We start from the raw sequence: 21,883 nt of genomic DNA, 5'->3' as shown, positions 1-21,883 counted from the left end.
GTGTTTTGGCTGTGACTTTCATGCCTTATCTCTGTTCCAGCCTGTATAAAATGCCAGAGGGATGGCCTCGCTGGAAGTGAATGCCAGAGTAGGCAATGTGGCATCTTAGAGGGGGAGGAAGGTGGCTGTGAATAGAAAAAAGCAGTACAGTCTATACAACATTGCACCTCGAAAACTGGAGTTAACCCTTTATCTGCAAGTGTACACATTGTTTATATGACTTAATTACATTTTTTAATTTTCTATCTCTGTCAATCACTCCGTGTGTGTGTGTGAGAGAGCGAGAGAGAGAGAGAGAGAGAGAGAGAGAGAGAGAGAGAGATGAAAAAAGGAGTAAGAAGAGAGAGAAGGAGAGGTATAAAAAAAGAGGAAAACAAGGGTATAGAGAGAAGATAGAGGGACGCAAGAAAGAGAGGAATACAGAAAAGAGACAGAGAGGAAAAAAAGAGAATATCTTTTATAGGTGCATAGGATTTTTCTGCAAAGTTTTGTTCACACAATGTGAAGTATTATAGTCTGAAGGACCAACAGAAGCTATCAACAAACACAATCAACAAATGGTCCTAATTCATTTAGGATTTGCTTAAGGGGACACTTCAACCTTCATATGCACTTTAATTCATATCATAGCAGCATGCTCCCTGTATTTTCATGTGGCCTGCAGCCAATCAGGCTGAGACGGAGGGGATGGTGCAGCGCGAGAGGTAGATGGAGGACTCCCCTGAAAGGTAGGACAGATTGTCCCTGTGGACCAGCTGTGATGAGAGTGAGTCAAGGGGCTTAGTTGAAAAGCATAGGGATAGTTTATTTAGGATTATTATTTAAGATTAACAATTTCATGGCTGACAAGTCATTAACATGCTCAGCATGTTTTTATAATGTTTACTGGGCTTACGTTGTTAAAACAGTCTTTTTCGGAACACCAAACTTGAGTTTCAATATCATATTGGCATAGATGTAGCATTATTGACATAAGAAGAAGGGACATTTTTGAACGTTTATATGACATTATGTTTAAGAAAGAAGGAAAGAAAGGAAATTAAAATAGGATGACGGATCATTACTGAGGTTCATGATACAAAGCAGTATGCTCTATTTAGTGTTGTTTAGTCTACACAGCTTAGATTTGGTGAGCGTCCAGGAATATCCCTGAAAATTTCCTTTAGATTGTAAGCTTCAGTGAGCAGATCTCTCTTCTCATTCTGTGTAACTTGAAGTTAACTATGCTATTATTTATATATGGTTTTATTTATTAATGTTTCTATGTTTTACTACCATTGCACAGTCCTTACACATATGTTGGATTTGCAGATGCAGAAGCCCTTCCTTTTTGGAAGAGAAGTATCCTCTGTGGAAACCAAAAGAGCGATAATATAAATATTTGAGGGCGTAAAGAATATGGATTCTTAACAGCTGGATGGTTGGAAAGGGGTGAGATCTTCTGTAGTTGGGATGGAAAGACTCAATTGAGGTGTGGTTTCTTTAAGAGATTATCGAGCAGAAATAATAAAAAGGGGAACACTGTATTCCTATTTTACCAAAGACATTGACTGTAAAAACATGGTGTCTCAAAGCCCTATTTCAACAGAAATGTGATAGAATAATAATAAGTAAGGGAGGTATAATATATATTTTACTCAGCTAGACAAATTCGTCATTTATTCCTTTTTCATTTGCTTTTGTACTTTTTAAAAATAAATGTGGGTTTATATGGTTTTGTAATGAAAGCATGATAAACTTTTAAGAGTGGAATACTGCAGGTTGCCTGTCTTTTCATCCAGTTCTCCTCTGAATCATTCAGATGTTCATTGGCAAACTTCAGACGGGCCTGTACTTGTGCTTTCTTGAGCAGGGGAACCTTGCGGGCGCTGCAGGATTTCAGTCCTTCACGACGTAGTGTGTTACCAATTGTTTTCTTGGTAACTATGGTCCCAGCTGCCTTGAGATCATTGACAAGATCCTCCCGTGTAGTTCTGGGCTGATTCCTCACCGTTTTCATGATCATTGAAACTCCATGAGGTGAGATCTTCCATTGAGCCCCAGACGGAGGGAAGTTGACAGTTATTTTGTGTTTCTTCCATTTGCGAATAATCGCACAACTGTTGTCACCTTCTCACCAAGCTGCTTGGCGATGGTCTTGTAGCCCATTCTAGTCTTGTGTAGGTCTAAAATCTTGTCCCTGACATCCGGTGACATAGGCAGGGGGGCCAGATGTGCCCCCCTGTGTGCCCCCCCAATTGAAATGTCTTTTTTTTTTTTGGCAGCATGGGCTAATATTTATTTATATGTATGTATATATATATATATATTTTTTTTTTTTTTAAATCATATCTCAATCAAGGTCTTTACTTCAAAGAGATAAGTACATATTATGTAGCTTAAAAACGCATGTCTAACACACACATATATAGTGAATATGTAGCGTTTTATAGTTGCCCACCCCTACTTTGGTCCCTGATCCCCCATGTGCCCCCCCTAAATATGAAAGCTGGAGATGCCACTGCTGACATCGTTGGACAGCTCTTTGGTCTTGGCCATGGAGGAGAGTTTAGAATCTGATAGATAGCTTCTGTGGACAGGTGTCTTTTATACAGGTAACAAACTGAGATTAGGAGCACTCCCTTTAAGAGCTCGTTACCTGTATAAAAGACACCTGGGTGCCCGACATGTTATTGATAGTGGATCAAATAATTATTTCACAGAGTAAAATACAAATCAATTTATAACTTATTTGAAATGCGTTATTCTGGATTTTTTGTTGTTATTCAGTCTCTCTCACTGTTCAAATAAACCTACCATTAAAATTATAGACTGATCAGGTCTTTGTCAGTGGGCAAACATACAAAATCAGCAGGGGATCAAGTTGTTTTTCCTTCACTGTAAGTCCATGACATCAGAGGGCATGGCTGCACTAAGAAGCCCTTGGAGAAAGCATAGGAAATGTAATTTGAGCTAAAAATGCTGCCCAATTATTTGCTGTTGTGTTGCATATTAGTGAGGTATGATATGATTTACAAATGTTGATGTGATTGAAAATCAGACATTTTTTTAAAAAAACTTTATTATCAATATTGACATACTAGCATAGTCAGACAAGCACAGACGTCAATGTTGTAACAGGAACATTGTTCCTTTCATTGCTTAGACAGATTGTAAGTCGATGAACAAATGTTGTGACTCTTGGATAATTGTAAACAGCTTGATGATAATTTGGTTGAAGGTTTAAGTTGTTTTATGGCTGTGTTGTTACTTTAAATGGAACTATTTCTGGAAGTCATCATTAAACAGCTTTGTTTGGCTCCCTTCTCCATCTTAAGTTTTTTTCCTTTTACAACAAATATTTATTTCCTTAGAACTGTGCTTGTTATATAAACAGGCTAGAGGGCATGTCTGAGGTCAACAGTCTGGCTTTAGTTACATCAAAACACATTGGATTAACATTATATATATATATATATATATATATATATATATATATAGTGACAAACCCTGCAACATGAGGACCATAAATGTCACAGTTAGGGATCCTCAGCACAGTCCTATAGGTCAATAAGGCACAGGAACACCGACTTGTAGCAGTGCTTTATTTTCAACTGCTCAAATGAAACCCCACAACAAAATCATAAAAGATACAAACTTAGCTCCTAATTGGAGCCCTCTCTAGCTATACTATGCTGGCCCAGACTGACCAGCCTAAACACTCACTAACTAGACCTCCCAGCCTGACCCAGCTAAGCCAGGCTCTAGAAAAACCTCCCCCAGACAACACACAAAGGTCCAGGCAGGTATTGCCTCTATTGACTCAGGGATATTCTTTTTCAGGGCCTCTCCTTGCCCTAGGAGCACTGGGGAACTTCCTCTATCAATAACGGTCTCTCTGATCGTCAGGCTCCATGGGTTTTAATGCCCAGCACCTCTGCCTGATGCAAACTCCATATGGATCCTGGACCACATCCTGCAGACCTCTAGCCCCAGGGACCCCAGGGACCCATATGCATGACTTGCATATCACAAATCATCTGTCATTTACAGCATCACAATATATATATTATACTTTTTTATATTACTTTATACAGACATTTAAGTTCATTGCCATTTTCAAGTAAATATGTTTTTTGTTCTTGCTTTACATTAAGCCAGACTTAACAGACTTAGGACATACATGACGTATACAAAAAAAGAAGAAAAAAATGAATAAATGAGATAACATAGGAGCAAGGCTGACTCAGGGGTGATAGACAAAATTTCCCATGGGAATAAGAGAATATCAGTTGTCACTTCTAGTATAGTAGTAGAACGGGTCTTCTACTATCTAATACTTCATATGAGATCCAGATAGTCGAACCACGAAGACCATATACAATTATAGCCATCAATATTCTAATATACACTATAAGAAATAGCTTTCCATATCACATTGGTATTTATTTAATTTGCTCTATTATCTCTTCCCAGTTAGGAGTATCAAGTTCTCGCCAATATCTTGCCAGGCATATTTTTATGGATACATAAATAAAGATTTGCTTATTACTCAGTGGAAAATCTAATCAAAGGAAAAACAGTTGTGGACTAAGTTCAATCTATTGCTTAAATGTAGATTTGATTAAGTTTCCAGCTTTTTGTTTAGTCCCACCAAATGTGATCTATAGTTCCCAACGACAAAGATATCTCCTGCATGTGGAAGAATGAAATGTATTAATACAGTATGGAACCATATACCAACGATGGGCAAGCTTCAAAAATATTTCTTGGAGATTTATACAGCAAATGGTTTTTGGAAAAATATAGCCCAATTCTATACCATACATCGGATGCAAGAGATTTACCCATATCTGTTTGATATTTCTTAATTGACGGGCACAAATCAGATGAATTGTTACTATGTTGTAGTGACATAAATCTTGAAATGAGTTTCAAACCCTGATATTTATCTAAGAAGTCGGTATTTTTACTTATGGTTTTTGTTCTCAAGAAGTTTATAAAGAACTCTTTCGTGGAGAGGAGATACTTTGATTGGAGTTCCTGAAAGGGAACAATATTTTGGTTACACATAATATCACCCAATTTCACAATTCCCTTCAGTCAGGTTGATATCCTGTATATGAAAATGAAGTGCCTTATTGGAAGACATGGTAATATAATTAGTAGCTCCTATGATCTGCCTACTTCTATTAATGGACTTTAAAAGATTGTTTCTAACCACAGATTGTATATTCATAGATTTAAAGAATGAGGGATGCAACCAGTATAATAAAAATGGCTTTGAAATCTTAATAAATGCAGTAGTTTGCTATTCCTTTTAAGAGTATTTATTGTTATACTAGATCTCTTGTTTTGCCAATGCTAGTTAAGGAGCAAATTGACATTTTTGTTAAAAATTGTGTTTGGCCCCTTAAGTGAATGGTCAGGAATAGAAACAGAACCTTAAGGACCAAATATGCATTTAATGTTTATTCTTCCAATCCAAGAGACTTCCAGGCCCTTCCACCTATCAATCTGTATGTTAAAATCAGAGAGTAAGTTTAAGTAAGATACATCATGTTTAAAACATCAAACATTATTTTAAAACCCAGATAATTAAGGGTTTGATTTTTCCAAGTGATACTCATTTACAAAATCTGATCAGAAGGAAAATATGCAGAAATAAGATGAGTTTTAGACAGATTGTAGTTTGAAATTTGGCTATATGATTTTATCAAAGAGAATACAACTAGTAGCAAGAGAGAATAATTTTGTGAGATTGAGAGTTTGTTTATACATTTTTTCTTGTTGGAATTTCTAATTAGTGCAGCAAGTAGTTCTATCGATAAAGCATATAGCAATGGGACCAGTGGGCAACCTTGTCTAGTGCTGTTTTTTTTTCTAAATAGCTCAGAAAGATGAACGAAAGGCCAGTAAGCATTAGCTCTAGGCAACTAGGTAACAATATAGTGCCATTGTTGAACTCTCGATGAAGCTGTGGTGGATTAACCTGTTTTCAAAGAACATAGACAACCATAATGTATTATGCCAGCGGTATATAAATAAGGTTCTTCGATTATATATATCCAAAAGTGGATCATCCATTACCAGCTTTATAACAAGTGCCAAATTTGTGTAGATGACAGTGCCCATAACATGTGGTAAAGGAAAAAAATATTCTTGCCTACTACATAATACTCGAAGAGTCTCAGTTGACTGCAAACTTCTCCAAGTTTGAGTTACTCTGAAGAGCTATCCCTACCTATTAAATTGAACTCAGATTGTTGTGTTGTCTTACATGTGTCATTGGACCCGATCATGAGGATAAGTACATATTTGCACTAACTCACAGCTTTGTTAATAAAGAGAGCGCAAAATAACAGTGCACAGGAGCCTAACATGAATGATGCAAGAAAAGATGAGAAACCCAAGACTATTTTCTTTATCCCTGAGTTGGCTGAATTTACTGCAGTAAGATAAAAAGATAATAAGGTGATCTATCACAGAGCGATAATGGAATATTACCATTTCTTTCAAGATTAATAAAAACCGACAAAACAGTATGTCTCTGTGTAAGCACTATTTGAAATGCGTTATTCTGGATTTTTTGTTGTTATTCAGTCTCTCTCACTGTTCAAATAAACCTGCCATTAAAATTATAGACTGATCAGGTCTTTGTCAGTGGGCAAACATACAAAATCAGCAGGGGATCAAGTTGTTTTTCCTTCACTGTAAGTCCATGACGTCAGAGGGCATGGCTGCACTAAGAAGCCCTTGGAGAAAGCATAGGAAATGTAATTTGAGCTAAAAATGCTGCCCAATTATTTGCTTTTGTGTTGCATATTAGTGAGGTATGACTGCACTCACTGCGAACATTCTGATTATTTCCTTTGCAAATCCACCTGTTTTTGATCATCCACGTTGCTGCAATAAATATTCTACATTTGTTACAGAAACCTTACTTATCTCTAACGGGATTAACATTTCAACCACTCTAATAAAATTTAGGGCTATATTTAAAAGCAGTTGGAAATGTTTCATTTTGGTTATCAAAAAATGGAGAGCGTCCTTTCTCTTACTGCTCATAATTACTGTGGGCAAGTCAGTGTGACAATGGGATTAGAAGCAAAGGAGCTTTCCTTCCGGCTGTCAATGAAGCAAATGAAAGATAAGTAAAAATATTTTTGTTGATGCCGCCGAATTCCTGCATGCGGGGTCATTATTGCCCCTGAACTCTTAATAAATAATATTAACTGCTGGGCTATTGCTGAACCAAAACTTCTAAATTAGTTTTAAGCTTTTGCTGCCTACAATATAATCCAGACAACATCCAGATAAACATGTAGAAATACCAATTTGACAAAATTATTTGTCAAAACACATAAATAAATAAAAACAGAATTTGTTTTAATTTAAATTCTATTTTAATGGTATTTAAATTACTTTCTCTAAATTATCAGGTTTAATGGTTTCTTAAAATGGTCCTACCTCATCTTATAATTGGAGCCTCTCAATATCAATGCACCATTCTAATGTCCATTCTATAAATCACCTTGTCTTCCTATAATGCAAGTATGGTCATTGGACTACTTGCTCATGAAACACTACGATATGAGATAAATGATTCCATAAATATAGCCCCATTATTAATATAATTATAATTTGTTATTCGTAATTGTTTTTATCTTATAGGCTGTTTTTTTTTATTCTTCATTCTGAGGGTGTTATAGTAACTCCTATCCATCTCATACTCTTTCACATTGCTAGGCTTTGTGCCATTGAATTTGTGGCTAGGAGCCATTGCCTTGGGGAGATACAGGTCATGTTACAACCTCTTCTCATACCTCATGTACAGTTGAGTGGCAGGTAGCAACTGGACATCAAGGGCATCTTCAAACAGCTGTCTTAATCCCTTCAATTACATGTTGATATAGGGACAGTGGTAACATACAATGTGTATACCATTATCAAGGGGACAGGGTAAGTTTTCTAGTTAAAGGTGCTGTTCCATCTAACATTAACGTGCTGTAGCACATTTTAAGCAAAAAGTCCCTGTAATTAAGCGTATAGCATAAATATTGTGCTAGGCAAAAGCATGCTAACATAGAGATTCTTACAAAATGTTTATTTACCCAACCTTTTAAATGTGTTTGCCTATTTTAGTTTACCTAGCTAATGTCACATTAGGTGATGCACATAGGTTCTAAGTAGACACAACTGTGAAAACACAAAAAAGTTACTACAATTATAATATTTTGTCTGCATTATATAAAATGATTAGTGTCCACAAAATAAATAAAATCCTTATGTAGAAAATAACATTTATTAAGCATACAAATTCCTTAGGAATATTGTTGCAGCCAATATCTCAAAAAATTATAATGTGTGATATTAAGGTGCGTCTATAGTACCAACCATAACTTAATCTTATTTATGGGGTTTGTTTTTTTACAAAAAAAATATAAAAGTTACAGTGGGTCATAGAAACAGAGATACAATTAATGTTTATCATGTTTTTTTGTAAAAAAAACCCCAAAAAACAGTCATCTCCCCTTCTGCATTTAACATAAAGTTAATAATAGGGGTTTCCAGACTCTGATTTATACAGACAGACTCAGTTCTATTTTTATTTGTGTAGGAAAGAAGACATAAGAGATAATCTACTTAATGCTGTAATTAGAACCAGCCTGGTATTATTTTAATTACATAATTCAAAACATCCTCTCTCTTATTTCTGTTATTTGAAAAATCAATTTCTCTCTTTCTCTTACAGACTTTAAATTATTACAATTATAATTGACAACTTGACATAAGGAAGTATTAATCAGAAAAAGCTGTACAATGCAACTTTCTTGGTTTAACGGTGCCCAGTATCAAAAGCTTTGTTTGTACCACTAGTTTAGGATATATATACGTCATTATTTTAACCTCAACTTAAATCTTGTTCTTACATGGAAATAGTACAGTGATACCACCCATACATTGGGTTTGTCGGGTTGCTTGAGACTGAAAAGCCACATTTTGGAGGTGGTCAGTCTGTGCCCATGTCCTATTTGGGACACCTGTCTGAGGGTTTTCCAGCCGTGTGCCGTGTCCAAGGGCTTTCCAGCCTTGTGCCGTGTCCGAGGGCTTTCCAGCCGTGTGCAAGGGTTTTCCAGCCGTGTGCTGTGTCCGAGGGCTTTCCAGCCATGTGCCCTGTGAAAGGGCTTTCCAGCCGTGTGCCCTGTCAAAGGGCTTTCCAGCCGTTTGCCCCATCTGAGGGCTTTCCAGCCGTATTGCCAGTCAGGACCAGCCCTGTGTTCTATTTACATGTCTTGTCAGTTGACTTCAATACAAACTAGATGGGTTCACCAAGAGAGCTGTATTAACTCCCAGAGATCACCCACATGTATCCTCCTGTTGTCCCCGAAATCACTTCCAGCACCAGTCAGCATGCGCACCTTGGAACCCTGCTATGTGTACCCAATAAGTAGACACAACTACCTTGAACTGAGTACAACAGGAATGAACAGTTTATTCTTGTAAAACATAGACTCATATAACCACAGAACTTCATTAACATAAATCAACATTGATAAACAGGTACATGTAGACAACCCAACCTTTAATCCACTTTAGCTACTGAATATCCCCCCTGGCAGCCATCCTGTTTGGCAGCCAAGCTGGAGCCATCTTTGAGTACCTTGGGGCCCTGTATGACAGGTCATTCTGTCACACAGACTGTTTAATATTAATAATAGAAATGTTTCTTATTGACTCTCTGTACCTTCCTACCTCTCAATATGCATTGTGGGGAACACACAGAGCCTCTGTTATCCCCTGCAACTGAGCTCCTAACCGACCTTCTTACACAAGCCCTGACAAAGGTTAGTAAAAAAGTGTTTATTCAAATTGTTAAAATTACACTTCATCATGTGTTTATTATTATTATTTATTGTTTTATATAGCGCCATCAAATTTGGTACCACTGTACAATGGGTAGACAGGACATAACAAGTAGTATTTAACATAACAATTTGACTTACAGAAACAACAGCCCTGCTCAAAGGAGCTTACATAACAAACCATAATGACTTTGTACTGGCCAAAACATCCAAGGAGAAGTTAGGTAAGCAGTTGCCTACATTTGTTGTCTTGGTAGAGGGGGTTTTCTTGGAGGGAAGAAAATGTTAGTAACCCATTAATAGGAAAAATAATATGATCACGTTAGTGGTAGCTAACAGACCAGCATGTACCTGTGTAGCGTGAGAACTTTAATTTACAGTAGCTAGCGTGGTAAAGATTAGCCATAACTACCGCAGTCTACAAGCCCGATGGTGTTTACTGTATTTTGTTGTATGGCTGGCTAAATATTATTGAGGATGTAGTCACCAAATGTTAGTGTTTGTACTGAAGACTTAGTGTAGCCCCCCAAGCCTTCAATCTACAGTAAATGCTAAACAGCCTATTGTTTCTCCCTTCCTTGCAGCTGCTCCCATGGGCCTCTGAATTTCCAGGGAGGAGGCAGTGCCCCCTCTTGCGACCACACTTCGGATACCCATGGTCAGATCTTTCTGAAGGCTACTTAACTAAATGAAGTCTTGTTACTTGACAAGGGTAATATGCCTTAATGTTCCTTGCATGCAGTGGTGGGAACCTAAATCTCAAGTCAACAGTTCACCTGTAATTGTTTTCCAATTTTCAAGTCGACCTAGTTGATGTCAGTTGGACAGCCTACTTAGGGAGCTCATCAAAGCCGCCTAACATGGGCCCACAGCTTACCGCTGTGAAGCTCGCACACTGTGCGAAGAAACTCTTTTCCCGCCCAGATCCCTGCTTCCCCTGGGAGGGAAAAGAGAATTTCCTCACATAGTGTGCGGACGCCACAGCTGTAAGTTATGGGCCTGTGTGTAAGGTGGCCGTTGGGCCGCATAGACTTCTGTGCTACCCGAGTGCTGCTTGGCCAGCCCTCGGGCCAGTAAAAATTGCAGGAGATGAAAAGGGGTGCGGGAGGCTGAATGAGTGAGTGTTTAGGGACACAAATCGGACAGGTAGGCGGTTTGGGGGGGCAGAGGTAGCTCAGGCAAGCGGTTTCAGGGGTAGAGGTGGCACAGGCAGGCTGTTTTAGGGGCAGATGCTTACTATGTAAATGTCTGTCTTATGATATAGTGATGGGAGTTATACTGTACCATATCTGTTCTGTAAATGTTATTTTTAAAACTTACTTAATTTATTTTTTGCAGATTTCTACTTTTTTCCAGTCGACATACAGTTTAAAATTTGTAAAATAAATATCTTTGCCAACATGTCTTTACATTTTAAAGTGGCGGGGGACTTGGTGCTCAAATTTGCTAATACTCTGTATTCAGTGAAACTAGTCTTATTTGAGACTTCTCTGAATAATTGCAATACATGTTAATTACCTGGCTAAATAATTGCATATAACTGTTCTTCTGTCCTTTCCCAGTTATCTTACTGAGAGCAGGCCGGCACTGTAAAGGGTTAAGGGTTTTCTTTCACTTCCTCTGTTTTGAGTTAGACCAGATGCTGTAATCCTAGGAACTTATTGTCTTCCACTGGATTGATTGAAACCGCCTGATGGAAGGAGCGGGAGGCTGGATTTTTGCCAGCCTGTCTCTATGGGGAGCTGCTTAAAGTCAAGACAGAGTCTGTACTGTCTAATGCACACGATACTAGCTTTTTAAAATAATACTCCTGCTGCATTTTAGGTGTTAATGGCAATTCAAGTCTGCAAAAGAATTGGCAGGTAGCCCTAGATCAGCGGTAACAGTTTCCGAAGTTTAAGATGTGGAATTCCATACAGTTGCGCCAATGCAGAATCCATTAGGACAAGTTATACATAAAAAATACAAAATGGTTCCATTGGAGTATTGTTTAAACATGTGCAGCCCAAGTCGAAGGGATTTATATTGTTTCAAGCAGATGGAGAATTCTATTTTTCCAAAGCATATAGCATGTTTTGGTAATCCCTGCATGCAAATTAAAATTCTTGAGCACATGTTAATTTAACATCAAAACCTTAGCGATCCCAATGCTAAGAAAGCCTGTAATGAAATGTAAAACAATATGAAGGACTATACAGGGCCAGATTTGTGACTAGGCACTAGGCATGCGTCTAGAGAAATGTGATTTATAGGCATTATTGTATCCAAAGCAGTGGATTTAGCAGTAGCCTGTTAACTCGTCTCTGGATCCCGCATCTTTGATTTGCCTTCTTTTACTTCACATCTAATATATGGTCGTGCCCACTCGTTTTTTGCCAATGCCCTTTTTATTAAATGCCTATTCCCCTCCTACAGAAATGTTTATTTCTGCATAAGGATGCTTGAACATAGTTAAGGTTGCTGCACTGTGAGAAGGACATACAGTATGATAATTATTACTAAGGCCCATACAGTCAAACCTGGGAATTTGCAGGAGTACATCTCAAGTCTTTGCCAATTTAAGGCCCTCATGCATTAATAGTTATGAAGAAGAATTGGATTTATGGGACCTGGCCAAACCATTGATTTGAATATGTAATTATTTAAACCAATATTTAGGGATAACCTCTTTATTTCATGAATTATGTAGAATACAACAGATTTGGTGTGACCTGATTGGTCACATATCAAGAGACCACCCAGTCCATAAAGATTTAAGCTAAATATAATTTTTTTATAATTTTGAAAAAAGGGCATTAAATCTTTCAGCATGTTGGAGACAGCACCATGAAAATTGTCCAAAATGCGTAAAACATTCCAAAGTAAATACTGTCACTTTTTTAAAATGAAGTAAAGGCGGGAGATTGATGATATTTTTACATAGGGACTATTTTACTGTGATGCAGTCTGTAATATATCTATCTTGTTTCTACAGAAGCCAGAAAAGTGTTATATTCTTGGCTAAATCTAAAGATTTATACTTTTTTTCTAAATTAGTCCTTGGCCTATGATTTTTTTTTTAAGATATTAAAACTGCCTCCAGCCACCTAGACTGACTTATCCAGTCGGGTCATTTGGCAGAAGACGGTTTATTCTGTTATAAAGATGCTTTCTCATGACATCTTGCTACAAAGTGAGTAGGAGATGTCTTCTGCTTCTCATCAACTGTAGTCCAAAATTCCAGCTGCAATCAGTCACACAGAATGCAAACCCTTATATGATGTAAGAGACCTGGACCACATACCTGGAAACTTTCAGGATCTGCTCTTGAGTCTCAGGGTTTTCACTCCCAGTACCCCAGGGCAAATACTCAAGGTCTCAACAACTGGCCAGACATCTGATTTTTCCCCTACTTAACTTAACTTTTCAAAGTTAAGAACTGTTGCCACCAAGAGAAACATATTTGAAGAGTCTCAAGCACAATCTATTTACTAAGTTACAAAGTAAGTACTAGCAAATTCATCTTGATTTTCAATCACAAAAAATAACAGAATTTAAAAAGTTCCTTGAATCTGTATCAGCCACAAATCAATTTCAGCAGGACAGTTAAATTCAGATTTTTTTCACTGAGCTTGAGACTTTCTAAAACCTTAGGGAGCCTTTAAGTAAACATAACCAGTTGATTAATTCTTAGAATATCAAGACCTTGAGACATTAACACATCCCACCCATGCTTTAACCTAAGTCTAAGGGTGTCTATAGAGGAAGTAAAAAAATATTCATAGCATTGTTCACAATAGTGGATTTCCGTTAGATGTGCTGAATAGGTCACTGCTTTTTGGCTACTTCCCATGTGCAAAGCAAAAAGATTTTATTATTTGGAAAAAAACACTTTCACTGTTTAAAACTATGAATTCAACTTTGCATTTCATGATCCAGATCCAATATTGTATTCCTTGTTAGACCAACTAAGCACCCTTGAATGATAAAATAAATAAAAAAGGTAATAGGAGGCCAGGTGTCTGCAAGGTTATTGCTGACCTTCCTTAGGTTGATGGGTAGCTCAGAGGGGCTAGGATGTACTTTACCAGATGGTTCCTCTGTTTTTCTTTCCTGCATGAGGGGTAGCTTCTATCATTAGAATATAAAACATTAGCATGAAAATATAAAACACCAGTGCCCATGTGTAAACTAGCCCCATGTGTAAGCTAGCTGCAAAGATTCTCTGTGTTACAGACAGCAGGGCTTCTGACGTAATCTCTGTTTGCACTCCAGTAGAAGTGGCAACTCTTCATACCTGGGTGGAGATGCCACACGGCCACCTTTTATGTTACCTAGACAAGGTGGGCCTGGGGAAGCAGGTGCATCAAATACTACGGGTAGGCAGTCAGAAAGTGGCATAAAGAGAACAGATGGGGCTCTCATCTGTCACAAGGAAGGAAGCCTAACACAGGGTTCAAGAGTCAAACTGTTTGATTAGCTGCTCAACTTGACAATGTCTACCGAGCTGTCTTTTACAGCTATGACCCAGACCATGGCAGTGAGAATGATTTGCATGCTGCTTGGGGGGTTATGGGGCAGGAGGGTGGTACAGATTTTTATTAGATGGCTTGCCATATTTAGCACAGGTGGGCGTTAAGAATGTCTCCATAGCGATTGCACCACACAGAGTTTGTCAGAGCTTACATCTCAGCCCCCCACCTTAAAGCTTGTGCAACTCCTGATGTGTTGCTTTTTGCCGCTAACACACCAATTGACCCCTGTCTATGAGAGGGTTGGGCTAGGAGTCAGCGAGACAGACCGAGATAATGTGAGATTACCCTGTCAAGCAGTTGCAATGTTTCCTAGTCTATGACAGGGTATGGTGTTAGTGTTGTTTGCTTACTTGGATTTGTTGTGTGAAACCCATAACATTTATGTTGGTCAAAGTATGACAAGTTTGTCATAAGAATGCAGGTGTGCCCAGGTTACTCTGCCTCTGTGGTGTCATCAGCAGCAGCCACTATCTACCGCCAATAACATCTCAATCTTCCTTTTAGTCTTCTGTAAAAGCCATTGCAAGTTGTATGCTTCATACAAGTTTAACTAATAATACTTGCCTAAAGAGGCAGAGGTGGCACAGGCAGGGTGTTTAGGGGTCAGAGATGCAGAAGGCAGATATGGCACAGGAAGGCTCTTTAGGGGGCAGATGTGGCACAGGCAGACTGTTTAGGGTACACAGATGACACAGGCAGGCTGTTTGGGGCACAGACAAGCTGTTTGGGAACAAGGATTGCACAGACAAGCTGCTTGGAGGCTCAGACAAGCTGCTTGGGTAAACGATGGAAAAGACATGTTTGAGGGAACTGATGGCACAGACAAGCTGTTTAGGGGCAAAGATGGCACTGTTGGAAGTGTTGCTTGTGAAGTTGGGGTGTCTTGGGCAATTTTCGCACTGGGGGCCTGTGGTTTCTAGTTACGCCCCTGGTGTGGCATGTCGGCATCAATGGTTGATGGCAGACGAGCCCCCTGCTGGCGACCAATAGAGTCACTCGTACAGACTTTTAAAATCCTGGTGCCATAACTTGGCCAGGAGAGACCACTGGACCAGGTAAATGTCCGTACGAACGACCAATAAAGTCGCTTGTACGGACACTGGCAGGGAGACCAGTGGTCTCTGCCGGGCAAGTTGCTGCATTAGGATTTTAAAAGTCTGTACGAACGACTCTATGGGTGGCTCGTACAGACTTTTAAAATCCTGCAGGCGACCAATAGGCTCACTCGCACTGCCCTTTAACCCCTGACCGCGGACCTATGAATTTCCGATTCCGTTAACTCCCGCGATTCCACGAAGATAAGGTAGGCTAGATTGGGAAGGGACCAGGGAGATTAGTAGACGAAGACGATCACGAAGATTCTTCGTCTACGTTTTACCGCCGCTATCTTCTCTTCTACATGACTTCGGAACGAACACGAAAACGCACTCTTCGTGTTCGTTTTCATGTTTACCCGAAGACGAATGCACAAGTCTAATAGGCAGTTTGTAAAAATCTGAAAATATTGCTTAGTCATAAGTATATACCGTATCGGCTCGAGTATAGGCCACACCCTTAAAGTTTGGTGCTATTTTAAAGAAAATAATATTTTTAAAGAAAAAATACACATTAGTGGAAAGGTAAAACAGTATTTTATCTAATGAACATGTATTATAACATTTTTGGTATGTATTATACAGTTTGTCAGCATATGTTAAATATATAAACAGAAAACCAATAGCCATTTTAAGGTCCTCCCCCTTAATTCATAATGCACCTTACTTATAAATATGCCCCTCTGCCCCCTGATATGCCACTCTGTGCCCCAGATATGCTTTTATAACCCCTGATATGCCACTCTGCCCTCCAGATATGCTTTATAACCCCTGATATGCCACTCTGTCCCCCAGATATGCCACTCTGCCCCAATATGTTTTATAGCCCCTGATATGCTTTATGCTCCCAATATGCCACTCTGAGACCCCAGATATGCCTTATGCCCACAAGAAATGCCTACCTGTCCCCCAGAAATGCTTTATGCCCCCTAGAAGTGCCACTCTGCCCCCCTGATATGCAACTCTGCTTCCTAGAAGTGCCACTCCCTCCCCGACTTACCAATGCTCCCCCAGACTCCCTGGTGTCTAACGGGGCCGGTCGGTAGACGTCTGTGCGATGCGCGCAGACAACCTCCGCTGCTGGCACTTCCGTGTGGCAGCAGTGGAGGTTATCTACGCACATTGCCGCAGCCTTCCGCCCGGGCTTCTATGGTGGAGCACCGGCGTGACATAACCTTCCGGTGCTCCACCATAGAAGCCCTGGCGGAAGTGCTGGCAGGGGAGGTTGTCTAGGCGCATCACGCAGACGTCCACAGCTGCAGGAGAGGAGGATCCAGGTCCCCTGCAGCTCTGCGGGGGATCTGGATCCTAACCCTGCTGCTTGCCCGTGCGGTCTATATTCGGGCCAATACGATATATATGTATATATGTATATATATATATATATATATATATATATATATATATATATAGGCACTCACTTTATTAGGCACACCTGGATCCATCCTGCCTTTTATCAACAATTCACGCTGGTGGTGGTGATGTAATGGTGTGGGGGACACTTTCATTTCCCACTTTGGGTCCCTGAGTACCTATTGCGCATCGGCCTACCTGAGTATTGTTGCTGACCATGTCCATCCCTTTATGACTATAGTGTACCCATCTTCTGATGGCTACTTCCAGCCGGATAATGCACCATATCACAAAGCTCACATCATCTCAAACTGGTTTCTTGAACATGACAATGAGTTCACTGTACTCCAATGGCCTCCACAGTCACCAGATCTCAATCCAATAGAGCACCTTTGGGATGTGGTGGAACGGGAGATTTGCATCACGGATGTGCAGCCGACAAATCTGCAGCAACTGTGTGATGCCATCATGTCCATATGGAACAAGCACCTTATAGAAAATATGCCACAAGGAATGAAGGCAGCTCTAAAGGCAAAAGGGGGTCCATTACTAGGAAGGTGTACCTAATAAAGTGGCCAGTGAGTGTATATATATATATGTGTGTGTGTGTGTGTCCTTTCTGGCCAATTCTTGCCTTTCCTATTACCCCTTTAACTCACCTGTTTCTATTTATCCCATCTCTCTTTGTTTCTCTTATCCCTCATTCTCTTTCTATTCACCTTTCCCCTTTATCATTATCTCTCCATCACTTTATCTCTCCCCTGTATCCATTCCTCTCACTTTTTTCTTTATTTTGCCCCTTCCCTTTGATCCCCCTTCTCATTATCTCCCCTCTTTCTTCACATCTCTCTCCTTTCTTTTCATCTCTTTGTTCTCTTTATCTCCCCACCTTTTCTCTTTATCTCTTTAGTTTTTCCTCTCTCCCCTTTCTATTTCTCTCCTGTTCTTTTTATTTATCTTTATCTCTCTTTATCTCTCTCTCTCTCTCTCTCTCTCTCTATTTCTTTCTCTCTCTCTTGTTCTTTATCTCATATCTCTCACTATTCTTTGCCTTTCCCATTTCTCTTTATCTAATCTCTCCTCCTTCTCTTGTATGCCTTCTTTTTCTTCTTGTCTCTCATTATCTCATCTCTCACTTTTCTCTTTATATCTCGTTTTACACTATCTCTACTCCACTTTATCTCCATTTTCTCTTTATTACGCCCCTCAATGCCTATCCCTTCCTTAATTCATTATACCTCCTCTTTCTTGTTATCTCTGCAACTTTTCCCCATCATTCATTGTGGATGTGCAAATGTTTGTGTGTTAGCGTGGATGTTTAAGTGTTTTGGGGGGAAAGACAGCACAGCAGTGACTCAGGCAGCCTCTTTACAGAGGAATACAATAAACCGAATATTTTTTCATTAATATTTGGTTGAATTTTACTCATACGTATATGCACTGTTCTTTTGAGTGGTGCCACCCCAATTGTAAGTGCATTTCGTTTATCTATATCCGACCATTGAAGATACTGCACCATTTTTGGTCTATTTTTATTTGCAGCATTCAAGACTTGTGCATGGGATTGCTGATGAGCTCATCACACTCAGCCCACTTGTGAGTGGTACTTATATTCACATATTATATTTTGATTTCTACATATTGCACTATTGTGTTTTATTTTTCTTTTTCCCTCATGTATATGCGCTCCATATTGTGCTGTTTGGTTAGCCTCTTTACAGGACAGGAATTGTATAGGTAGGCACAATGGCACAGGAAGACTGCTTGGCAAAAATGGCAAAGATATGCTGTTTGGGGGAATAATAGACACAGGCAGAATGGAGTGAAGATAGCACATAGACTGTTTGGGAAGAGATGGCACATGCAGGCTGTTTGGGGTAAAGATAGCACAGGTAGGTTGTTTGGGGGAAAATGACACAGACAGGCTTTTTGGGAGCAAAGGTGGCACAGACCTTCTGTTTGGGTGGCTAAGGTGGCACTAAGCTGTGAAGTTGGGGTGTCAGGAGTACTTATTTGAACCGTTTAACAATTTGGGTTCCAGGGAAGGCAAATAGTGTGACTCAGACTGGTATGTATAAGGGATGTGGAGTATGGACACAAGAACTCGACCACGCAATAAAATATATGGGCTGGTCTCCAAATGGTTCCAGGACTGCTTTTCATTTCAAGTCTGGCCCTGGCCTTAGTCGTACCCTCTGATGTTTCTCTATGGAAATAAAAGCATTTATTTTTGAAATGTTGGAGGTATGTAACACTTTTAGTGTCTGCTTATTTATATGGAATATCCACACATTCATAATCTAAACTTATGTTAATTAAACTAAAAACTACATCAAAGACACAGTCATTAAATGGGCTAATCTCGGTAAATGATCAGTGTGCCAAACACAGACAGCCTGCACATTTTACATGTTGCACTCCAGAGGTACTTCAAAAGCATCCTCGAAAGATGTGAGAGTTTGGCTCCTCTCACAGTACAGTTCAAACATTGATTCGTTTTTCACAATGAAGGGTTCATGTGTCATAAGGCTTTACTATTTAAAAAATATCATGTCTCTCTGTTTATAATATATTATGTTCCTGTTAACTTACTGGAGAGCTGAATACCCAATGGAATTTAATGTAAATCAATATAAATGTGCATTAAGGTATACATGTATGTTGCATCCCCACCTCCCACACACATATAAACTACACGGCGTCACATCCCACTCAGATTTAGACCGACACAAGGTATCAACATGAGAAGAAAATCAGAGCAATTCTTAATGAAAAACAGACCTGCAATCCAAGTCGTTTATTTAAATATGTCTGGGTGAAAAATGTATAGTATTTCAAGCACTGAAGAAGAGCAGAGGCAGGGGGGGCTCCTGTTGTTATACATTTGATGTATTCTGATTCTCTTAGAGTCTGCTGTGGGGCTAGTAATTGAAGTGCAGAAATGGGAAGCATGAGTGAGAAGGCTAGCAAATACCTCTTTGATGCAGAGCAGAAGAACTCTGGTTATGCCTCTGTTGCAGAAATATAATGGCTCAGTTTATTAGAACTTCAAAGTAAGGCCTGGTTTTTGCACCTGATGGGGTAAAGGCATCTCTTTCATTTGGCTTTTGGACAGACAAGTGTTTTCCTTCTGGGATTAGTCATGTGTAAATATATTAATGTTTGTCCTGAAATGTATTTACTGTGTGCATACTAGGTCACTGAAAGCTAATTTTTAAGATCCAGCACAGTGGGCTGGAGTAAAAATGATCTGGGCATCCATGCTTTTATGTGTTGATATAACATATATCAACACATGACAAATGACATATAAAACCTTGCTTCCTAACTGTCACTGTACTGGGACATGGACAGGCACCACTTTGATAAATAAGTGTATATTTTGAAATTGTGCAAGGACATGGAAAACTAACACACAATGTGGGTTTTTAGTAAAAAGCTTGCAAAAACACTTCCGACTGAATGTCATAGACTTGCACAGAGTGAGTCAGTAACCAATGGCGTCAGAGTCTCTAGGACACATTATGACCATAGGCTGTGGCAAACTCATTAGACCAGACCGGATAATGATATCACCAGTGCAGACTACTTTTTGTGCCAGATAGGTCTCTATAATTAGAATTCCATTGCTGGGAGAATCAAGTGACCATGTCTCAAGTAAAGTTTTGCCCTCTTGCTCCCCTGCAACCTATGGTCCCACCTTTAGGAAACCATTCAACATAAACAGAAAACAGGTAAAATATTTTATGCAGTCCTTTCTTGGCAAAGTAAACAATCCTATATTTTACTATAATGAGACACTTGGAGAATTTGCAGGATATCTGATTTCAAGAACTGGCTCAGTTCAACCATCAACAGAATTCGGTTATCTGTATGACATAAAGCAGCAACAAGATCAACAATACAGGTTCTCTAATACAACAAGTATGCATTTTAAATGATATTTACTCAGTAGTAGCTTTCATGTTAATAACGATCAAAGAGGGAGGAGGGAAATGGAGCATTGTGCCTTCAGCAAAGCATACTAGCGTGCATTTTTTATCTACTTAGACTAAGTAGACTTCTTCCATAATAGCTCTTGTTCTTGTAAACCCTTCCATACCTGGGGCCTACGTTTGTCTCACAAGTGTCTCTATTCAGGAGGGACTTTCTTTGAGACCCAGATCTCTCTATCTCTTCCATCCACTAATGTACCTCACTGGTGATTTAAGAGCTCAACGTGTTTGCTAGGTATGAGTGTAAGGCATTGTTCTATGGACCTAAATGTCACAATAATGTGTAGAAAATATGTGTTCACAAATTGGATTGTGTGGATAAACCTTACTATTCTTTCTCTACATGCCTAACATAAAAAGTTACCTTGCATAATAATACCTTGCTACCTAGCTATGCATCTTATGACCTCAGATATACACTCAGTGGGCACTTCATTAGGTACACCTGTTCAATTACTTGTTAACAAATAGCTAATCAGCCAATCATATGATCAATGCATTTAGGCATGTAGACGTGGTCAAGACAACTAGCTGAAGTTCAAACCGAGCATCAGAATGGGGAAGAAAGGGGATTTGAGTGACTTTGAACGTGGCATGGTTGTTGGAGTATTTCAGAAAGTGCTGATCTTCTGGGATTTTCACGCACAACCATCTCTAGGGTTTATAGAGAATGGTCCGAAAAAGAGAAAACATCCAGTGAGCGGCAGTTGTGTGGACGAAAATTCCTTATTGATGTCAGAGGAGAATGGGCAGACTGGTTCGAGATGACAGAAAGGCAACAGTAACTCAAATAACCACTCATTACAACCAAGGTATGCAGAATACCGTCTCTGAATGCACAACACGTTGAACCTTGAAGCAGATGGGCTACAGCAGCAGAAGATCACACCGGGTGCCACTCCTGTCAGCTAAGAACAGGAAACTGAGGCTACAATTCGTACAGGCGCACGACATTCAGATGGCAGGGTCAGACATGAAAACATGGATCCATCCTGCCTTGTATCAACGGTTCAGGTTGGTGGTGTAATGGTGCGGGGGACATTTTCTTGGTACATTTTGGGCCCCTTAGTAATAATTGCGCA

The sequence above is a fragment of the Spea bombifrons genome, chromosome 4 (assembly GCF_027358695.1).
Source record: "Spea bombifrons isolate aSpeBom1 chromosome 4, aSpeBom1.2.pri, whole genome shotgun sequence".
Taxonomy (NCBI): Eukaryota; Metazoa; Chordata; class Amphibia; order Anura; family Pelobatidae; genus Spea; species Spea bombifrons.
The sequence above is the reverse complement of the archived record's forward strand: the minus strand, read 5'-3'. Positions refer to the sequence as shown.